General features: G+C 34.5%; 1 non-coding gene across 1 annotated transcript; it reads right to left on the bottom strand.

Annotated features, from left to right (window-relative positions):
* Positions 1-4,045: 4,045 nt before the first annotated feature.
* LOC122277933 lies at positions 4,046-4,151 on the bottom strand. The gene has a single exon (XR_006229236.1). It is a non-coding gene; the product is annotated as a small nucleolar RNA R71 (small nucleolar RNA).
* Positions 4,152-9,394: the final 5,243 nt, after the last annotated feature.

Genomic DNA, 9,394 nt, shown 5'->3' with positions numbered 1-9,394 from the left:
ATGCTTGCTTATGACTTTAATGATGCATGCATGGCGATAAAAAATTATGCATTCATGCTTTTATTGCCATGCATGCATCATTAACCTGTGTGGGAGTTTCCAGTTAACTTACTGAGATTTGAAATCAAATCTCACCGTGGTAGTCCCAACTACCATTCCCCCCAAATGGTAGGCAATGTGTCAGGATCAGAGTAGGGAGTGGACATTGGTAGACTGAAGGAGGTTGACTAGACACCGTAGACACGACGCGGAGCTTACAACGTCCCTAGTTTTTTGACAGTATTCTGGTCTCGTTAGTCGAGTTACATGAGTTATTCGACAAACTTTCTCAATAGTATATTTTGGTAATATAAATATGAAGTCTAGCCTCCCATGTTTTTGAGATTATTGTCTTCTGACGAACGCACTGAAATCTTGGATTTTTATTTCTACTAAGTATGCTTGGATTACGATTTAACTATTTGGGATATTATAAGTTTAGTGCATAGTATTGCTAAAAAAAAAAATTATCTGCTGCGAATATTGTATAATACTTGTTGCATGTTAGGAACATTGTATCTTATATGTCATGAATGGGGATACGTAACCTTGTGTTGCATGTCTCGACGCTTTGGATGTCTGTCAAATACTAAACGAAATCTGGGGGCGTCACAAAACATTTTGGGTCTTCCAATCCTAATGCTTAACCTTGTTGGCTGAATCCCACATGGGCCTTATTGGGCTTGTCTTCTTCTCTCCTCCCTTATAGCTTTCTAAACTTAGTGTCCTTAAGGTCCAAGAATAATACCTGCTAATGGGCTTTTCCTTCCAACACTTAGCTTATTCATCTCTCACTCTAAAATATTAAGAGACATTTCTAAATAAAATAAAATAATAAAAAGAAACGGGCACTTGACAAAGTTCGGGTACTCACAGAGACAAATATGAATTTTTTTACATAGTATGCATCTCATGTTTATTATTAATCATACATATATTATCTATGTGCAAGTTGGTTGTTTAACTTACTGAGATTTCAAGTAAATCTCCCTCTCGTGGACTGACTACCATTCCCCCCAAATGGTAGAAGTTATGTCAGGACTTGCAGCATTCGAAGAACAAGATGAACCGTTGGCTTCAAATGGTGGAAGAGAAGCTTGCTTTGGAGAGAAGGCTCAACTTGATTTTAACTTCCATATCAATGTCTCTATATACTACAGTGTGGATGCGAGAGTTAGTTTGATTATGTATATTTTATTTTAGGGAGATTCTATCTCCCACATTTTGCTGTACTCAAGTGGACCTCTTAAGTGGGGAAGTAACTATTTATGGTTTATAAATCATTGGGATGTTTAGTTCATTCTAGCATCAATTATTTTTGTCACTCTTATTTCTGCTGCAATTATTGCATATTGCTAGTTTCATACTAGGATGTATTGCATATTATCTATCATGAATGCAGGTATGTAACCTTGTGTTACATGTATTAACACTCCAAGTCTCCATTCCATCCCAAGCAAAGGTTGGGGAGTCACAGAGTGCCTATAGACTACTCAGAGAGATTGACAAAGGCAATATGAGAGGAGAAAGCTCTAACTCAACTCAGTAGAAAAGTATTTGGAAAGAATTGTGGAGGTTACAGATGCCTAATAAGATGAAAGTATTTTCTTGGAGAGCTTGCAAAGATGGCTTACCCACAAAGCATAATTTGTTAAAGAAAAACATTATTAATGAGGAATGTTGTATTTTCTATGATACAGATAATGAAGACCTTGTTCACGCACTGCTTTTCTGCTCAATTGAAAAGGAGATATGGGCTAAGCACATTCATTTTCTGAATTTCTCAAATAACCACAAAAACTTTGCTGATATAGCAAGATAAGTTGGAACAGAAGGTAGTTGAGAGGACTTGGGAAAATTTTTCTTGATTTCTTGGCGCTTGGGGTACAGAAGAAATCAAAGAATTTATTAGAACAAAACTCTAATTATGGATCAGGTTGTTGATTATACTTTATCATTGCTGATAAGGAAGCCAAGGTTTAAAAGAAGAAGAAATACAAAAAACAGTGTTGATGTGTTCATCCTAATGAAGGTACTTTTAAACTTAATGTTGATGGAGAAATCTTTCAAGATCAACATAGAGCTAGAGTGGGAGAAATTTTAAGATATCACAAAGGGGATGCGAGTAAGGAAGCATGCAAAAAGAAAAATGAAGTGTGTGACCCATTTGAGATTGAATTATTGGCAATGTTCAGAGGCTTGCAACTTTGTGTTCACCAAGGTATACAAGATCTCATCCTAGAAAGTAACTTTATTGGCTCCAAGCTGGACCTAGTCATAAAGATCCATTGCAAGTTTCAGATGAGTCAATCACAAGATCGAGAGTTAAGAAGAGCAAGGAAGTAATGCAAGGATTGATGCTATCCACTTGGGATGGGTCTAGCAAGAGCCCAACATTTAAGATGGGCTTGAAGGATGAAGATCCAGTTTTGATTAATTTGATACAAACTATGGAAGATGGCAACAACGACTCAAAGGCTTTGGGCAATTTAAGGCTTTTAACTTGTTTAATTCATTTAAAGGACTTATTATATTAGTTTAGAATAATTAGGTTTATTATGAGAAGGACTTAAGGACATGTTGGGAAAGTTATTATTTTGTTGAACTAGGGTTTCAAGAGGGTTACTGTAGTCGAGTTACTGTAGCACGGTCCTGTAGTTGCGACACTATTTATTGAGGGGCATTTTTGGAAGATGGGGGCTTTATTTTACCCATGGTTTTGTGAGGTTTTAGTTTAAATACTCTTTATAGCCTCAATTTAACAGACAATATGAAAGTTTATGAAATTGATGAATTTTATTCATTATAAGTTGAGTTTATCTCCTCTTGTTCTTCATTGAACGTTTGAACTTATCAAAGGTAAATTGATGAATTATTTATCTATATTGATTTAGTTCTTTGCTGGAATATCGCTCCCTGAGTATATTATCATAGTAGGATTTTCTCAATAGGGATAATAATTTACGTATTTTAAAAGTGGTGAATGCTTTTTCAAAGGGTTACATTTAGTTTTATTTTGGTTTATAAATATATACCTTCCGATTGAAAATTTTGGGAATAGAGTTTCCAATTGAGTTATTCAATGAATTAAGAATAATTAAAATAGTGAATTTGTGCAAGGCATTCTCGACGCTCTGCTGTTCATTAAATTTGAGTACTTCTTCCATTAGTAACTTTGCTTCACTTTAATTTACATTTAAATTTAATTTTTGTTCTCTATTAATCATTTAATATTTTTCTTTAGTTTCTTTATTCCTTCTGCTATTCTTTTAATTTGTCTCCCTGTGGAATCGACACTCTAAAACTATGCTACAACTACTGCATTATTCTTTGGGCGCAATCAAATTTTGGCGCCATTGCCGGGGAGATGGTAGAAGAATTGCTAGATAGTTTTTCTTTTTAGCAGTTAGTAAAAGCGGTAACTTCATTCCCTCTTTTAGCTTGTTGCATCTTTATTTTATTTTCTTTTTCTTTTTGTAGTTTTTTTTTAGTGTTTTGTTTTTCTCTACCTTGCATGCACAAGTATAGAGACACCTTGGTTCAGTTTGCTTGTAGACTTGTGTCGGAGTTAGAGTCAAAGTCTAATTTTTCTAATCATTTGTTTGATAATCCACCTTGTCTTGAAAAAGTGAGTGGGCACGAAGATCAACCTAGGACTCTATATGAGTACCTTCACCCTACACGTATAGCAACACCATCATGCATTATATTTCCACAAAATATTCCTCCAATGGATTTCAAACCAGGTATAATACAACTTCTCCCTACTTTTCATGGTTTAGAGAATGAAAATCCATATGTGCATATTAGGGAGTTTGAAGAGGTTGTGCTACATTTCATGGTCAACCTGGCACTGTAGATGTTGTTCAACTTAAGTTCTTTCCTTTCTCACTAAAGGATAAGGCAAAGAGTTGGATGTATTCATTGAGACCACGGTCGATTGGGTCATGGGTTGAGATGACCCAAATTTTTTTTCAATAAACACTTTCCTCATCATAATACTAATACTTTGAAAAGGAAAGTCTCAAATTTTACACAAAAGTATAGTGAAACTTTGTATCAAGCTTGGGAACGTTTTAAAGAGTTACTTACCTTGTGTCCCCATCATGATTATGAAAGTTGGTGTCTAGTTACCTATTTTTATGAAGGTCTCACTCCTAGAGAGCATCAATTTGTTGAAATGATATGTAATGGTGAGTTTTTGCATAAGGACCCAGATGAGACAATAGAGTATTTGAATGAACTTGTAGAAATAGCTCACAATTGGATAGAACCAAAAGCTTTTGACAATACCAATCGAGCACGCTCCAATCAAACTCATTCTACTGGAGGCATCTATCATCTCAAAGAAGAAGATAACTTGAAGGCAAGGATGGACGGCCTAACTAGAGAGTTAGAGGCATTGAAGACGAAGGAAACTATGGCAGCTCATATTATTCCCCAAGTTGATGCATCTAAACTTTGTTTTATTTGTTAGGGAGTAGATCATCTTGCACAAGATTGCCTAACACTTGCTGAGATGAGAGTAGTGTATGAGGAACATTGCAATTCTCTTGGCATGTATAAAAAACCATTTTCACCCTACTCAGACACATACAATTATGGTTGGAGAAATCACCCAAACTTTTGCTGGAAGTTTGAAAACTAACCGCCTACACAACCCCCTAGATCATATCATGCATCTTCTTTTTCTAGGAACTCCTTAGAAGATACTTTACATGCTTTTATTGAGGCATAGGGTAAAACTAATCAAAATTTTGAATCTTTGATTACGCAGGTTGTTGAAGAAAACAAGGAGATAAAAAGCCATGTATCCAAGATGATGAGCTACTTGAGTGTGAATGAGCGTGGCAAGTTCCCTTCTCAGCCTCAATCCACACCCCAAGGTCAACATATGGCACAAGAAAATTTGAAAGAGATCAATGCCATTGTGACAGGAAGTGGTAAGTCCTTACACATCTCAACAACTGATAAGGCAGAGGATGTTGAAGAGGAACAAAACAATGATAGTACCGAGTTCCCCAAGGAAGCTGAGGTAATCAAGAGCCCAGTTAAGGTACCATTTCCTCAAGCTTTAAAATTTGGTACGCACACTTTGGATTCTAGTAATAAAATCTTGGAGAACCTCAAGCAGACAAAGATTAACCTTCCTCTTTTACATGTCATTAAAAAAGTTTCCACTTATGCAAGTTCTTAAAGATCTGTGTATAGTTAAGAGGAAGCACCATGTTAAGCAGACAACATTTCTGACAGAGCAAGTTAGTGCTATAATTGAGCACCGAATTCCTCCTAAGTATAAGGATCTTGGTTGTCCAATGATTGTATGTAGTATTGGGAATCAAGAGTTTGGGCAAGCCTTGTTAGATTTAGGAGCTAGTGTTAATTTGATGCCTTATTCCATTTATTTATAGCTTGGTTTGGGTGAGATTAAGCCTACTTCTATTGTGCTTCAATTGGTTGATCGTTCAGTTAAGAAACCAAGAGGGATAGTTGAGGATGTTTTGATCCAAATCGATAAGTTATATTATCCTATTGATTTCTTAATTTTGGACACTTAGTCGGTTGTTGAGTCTAACTCTAAGTTTCCTCTCATTTTAGGTAGACCTTTCCTTGCCACTGCTAATGCTCTTATTAATTGTAGGAATGGGTTTATGAAGCTGTCTTTTGGAAATATGACTCTTGAGTTGACTATTTTCCGTATTGAAAAACAACCAATAGAGGGTGATGAGTGTCACCAAACTTAAATTGTTGACACACTCATAGACAAGGGAGTTCACACAACTTATGATTTTAATCCCTTTGAATATTCCCTTGTTAATTCCGAGTTTGATACTATTAGTGATTCATCTGATGTTGCTGATATTTGTGCTATTTTTTATGAAACTCAGGATTATGGCACACGGGCTTCGCAACCAAAATTTGAGGAGTTGCCTAACAAAGGTGAAAGATAGATTCATGTAAGTATGAAAACACCAAGAGTTAAATTGAAACCTTTGCCTAAGTCTAAAATCTATAAGGCTAAAATGAAAACGTTTCATGGTAAAAATACGTTGGGCTTGGCAACCAAAATTTGAGAAGTTGCCTAACAAAGGTGAAAGACAGATTCATGTAAGTATGAAAACACCAAGAGTTAAATTGAAACCTTTGCCTAAGTCTAAAATCTATAAGGCTAAAATGAAAGCGTTTCATGGTAAAAATACACTTAGGAAGAGGTTTGAGTCTAATAATTGAGTATACTTATATGATTTTGGACTTCACAAGCACTAACGAAAACTTCGGTTTCGATGGACTGGCCCCTTTATAGTGAAAAATATTTTTGAAAACTGGGTGGTAGAAATAGAGGATTCTAAAGATGATCGGATCTTTAAAGTAAATGGTCAACGCCTTAAAGTATTAATTGATAGACAAGTTTTGGAAGTGGAAGACATTCCATTTGTGGATCAGGTCTATCAACCTTGACCACACCACGCAAGTATGTTTTTCTTTATTTCTTTTGTTTTGTTTTGTTTTATTTTCATTTTCTCTTATTTTCTTTCTTTTCCTTTTTGTTTGTTGTTGTTTTCTTTGTTTTTGTTTGCATGATAGTTTCATTTCATCATTTCAGATTACCATCTTTGGTGCTTAGCAAGCTACCCTTATCACTCATTAGGTGTATTCTACCATTTTTAGTTACTCCTCATTCAATTTTGATTCTTAAACATGGATGACAATGTTTTATTTAAGTTGGGTGGTGGTGGTGGTGCAAATTCAATATTTAAAATGCTTATTGAAATTCTGTGACATATTTTTATGTGTCAATTGTTTGCATCACACGTGCACCATTTTCACATGTGTACTCATTCTCATTCATAGCCATCTTCATGAATTCACCAAACCCACCATAATCATTTTTTACTCAAGCATTCACAGAACCCCTAATGCACTCATCCAAGCTTTGTGGTAAGATGGTGGTTTGACACATGTAGCTAGAGAACTCTTTTACTTAAGTATTCATATTTGTTTGGAGAGAATTGAGAGTCTACAAATGTAGTAAATTGTGATAAGTGTTCATTGATCTATTGAATTGGGCACTTCTTTTGAGAATATCATTTATGGTTTTTGGTAAGATGGTGAATATATTTGGGATATGACGAAGGTCAACTTAGGATCAACGTTTGAGCCTTTCAAGCTAACCCTTTCCATCAGGCCCCTAGTAGCCAACTTTGAGCCAATAAACATATGTAGCTTTTTTTTTTCATATACCCATATCATCCATGCCTCTCCACATTGGAGTATAACCTATACACTGATTTTCCTACCATTTTTACTTCCAAGCATATACTAGGTGTGGAATTTACATTTTCTTTCTTTTGTTTTATCATTTTCAGTTTAAAAAAAAAAAAAAAAAGAAGAAGAAGAAAAAAAGAGAAGAGTAAAAGTTGCAAAGTTTTCAATTGAGTGAGCTTCAAAGGAGCAAAAACAAAAAAAAAAAAAAAAAAAAGAAAAGAAAAGAAAAGAAAAAATCAAGGTTGGGTAGCAATGGCAAGAATACCAAAGTGGCATGTGTTTGTCCATCAAATTGTTGAAAAAAAGAGAGAGAGAAGAGGAAGAAGAAGGAAAAGCATTATTATTTGATAATATGAAAAGTTGGAGAGTACATCCAAGGAGAAGTGTGGTCTACTAAGATATTTAAAATTCCCTTTGTATGTACTTGGAAGTCTTTTGAATCATTTTCATCTTTTTTTTTTTTTTTTTCATATAGCCCTGAATCCAAGCGACGTTACAACCTTTTATGTTGATCGTTCTGATCCTAAGTAAGCTTTTGGAAAGAGTTGTGAAAGTCTCATTTGTTAGTGTTTCTATCATAAGATTAATGTTTGCTTGTTGCTTGTACATAATTGCCCAATTCCCCATGAGAGTACGTGTACACCCATTGTCAACTCCATAGAGAGAATCCTCACACAAAACAGTTTTATACCTGTGAGTTATGAAGTTGAACCTTTTACTTGAAATGTTCTTGATGTTGCATGTGTCAAGGCCTCTAGTTAGATGGATATAGTTTGGAACACACACACACTCTGTGGATTGCTATAAGTGGATTGCTTGTGATAGGGTTATTGAATTCCTAAGATTGCTTTGATATGTGAATCTAGAAAGTGTGACTTGGTGGCCTTTGTGTGTGATTTTCTTTGGTCTCTTTCGCTGTTTTGGCATGAAAATTGCGAGGAACTAGCAATGAGTAAATTGGGGGGTGTGTATTAGATTAAAATTCTAAAATGTGAATAGAAATTATAGGAATTAATGTGTATTCTTGAATTGAATTTCTATTTACGTTGAGATACTCTTAAGCAGTTTTTTATGTTTAATTTTAGAGTTTATAAAAGAGCAAGCCAAATCCCAGTCAAATTTAAAGGAGGACTTTCATGGGGTTTAAGAGCAATTTGGATAAAGAAAAAAAGAAAGAAATCACAAGAAGTCCAAGTCTGAAATTTGCTAGGAGATAGTCTGGACATATTTTAGTATTTTGCCCGTAAGAGTTTACTCACATATTGGATTGATGCAATTCTTGAAGCATTAGAAAGCTATCTTAAAGGGCTATAAAGTTTCTTCTAATAAGGATTTCTAAATTCGAAGTAATGAAATGTGTATGTGGCTTCTAATATTAGTCATAAAATTTAAGCGATTTTTTTATGCAGAAATTGTGAAGACATTAGGGTTTTCTACCCTATATAAACATATCATTAGCATGAAATAGAAGGGTAGGAGAGGCACAAGAGGCAGATTTGAAGAGAGGAGAAAATCACTTCCATGGCCGCTGTTTGCTTCATTTTTCTCTGGAGATTTTTGTCGTCAATTATATTTATGGGTAACTAAATTCTCAAGTAGGGCTAGGGATGAACTTGCACATTAGATGGTATTCCTAATTTATTTTTAATTTATGTATTTGATTTTCAATTACTAAAACTCTTTTGTTTTATCATTTTCAATTCATTGTTGATATTTTCTTATCCGAATAATCATAGAATTTATTATGTTTATGGATTCAATTATGCTTTTTCTATTGAATGTATTGGTTCTTTGATTATGTTTGGATCAATTATTTATCTATATTGATTTAGTTCTTTGCTGCAATATTGCTTCTTGAGTATATTGTCGTCGTAGGATTTTCTCAATAGGGATAATAATTTAGGTATTTTAAAAGTGGTGAATGATTTTTCAAAGGCTTACATTTAGTTTAATTTTGGTTTATAAATATATACCTTCCGATTGGAAATTTTGGGAATAAAGTTTCCAATTGAGTTATTCAATGAATTAAGAATAATTAAACTACCGAATTTGTGCAAGGGATTCCCGACGCTCTACTGTTCGTCAAATT

The sequence above is a fragment of the Carya illinoinensis genome, chromosome 9 (assembly GCF_018687715.1).
Source record: "Carya illinoinensis cultivar Pawnee chromosome 9, C.illinoinensisPawnee_v1, whole genome shotgun sequence".
Lineage (NCBI taxonomy): Eukaryota > Viridiplantae > Streptophyta > Magnoliopsida > Fagales > Juglandaceae > Carya > Carya illinoinensis.
This window is presented reverse-complemented; position numbering and strand designations above follow the sequence as displayed.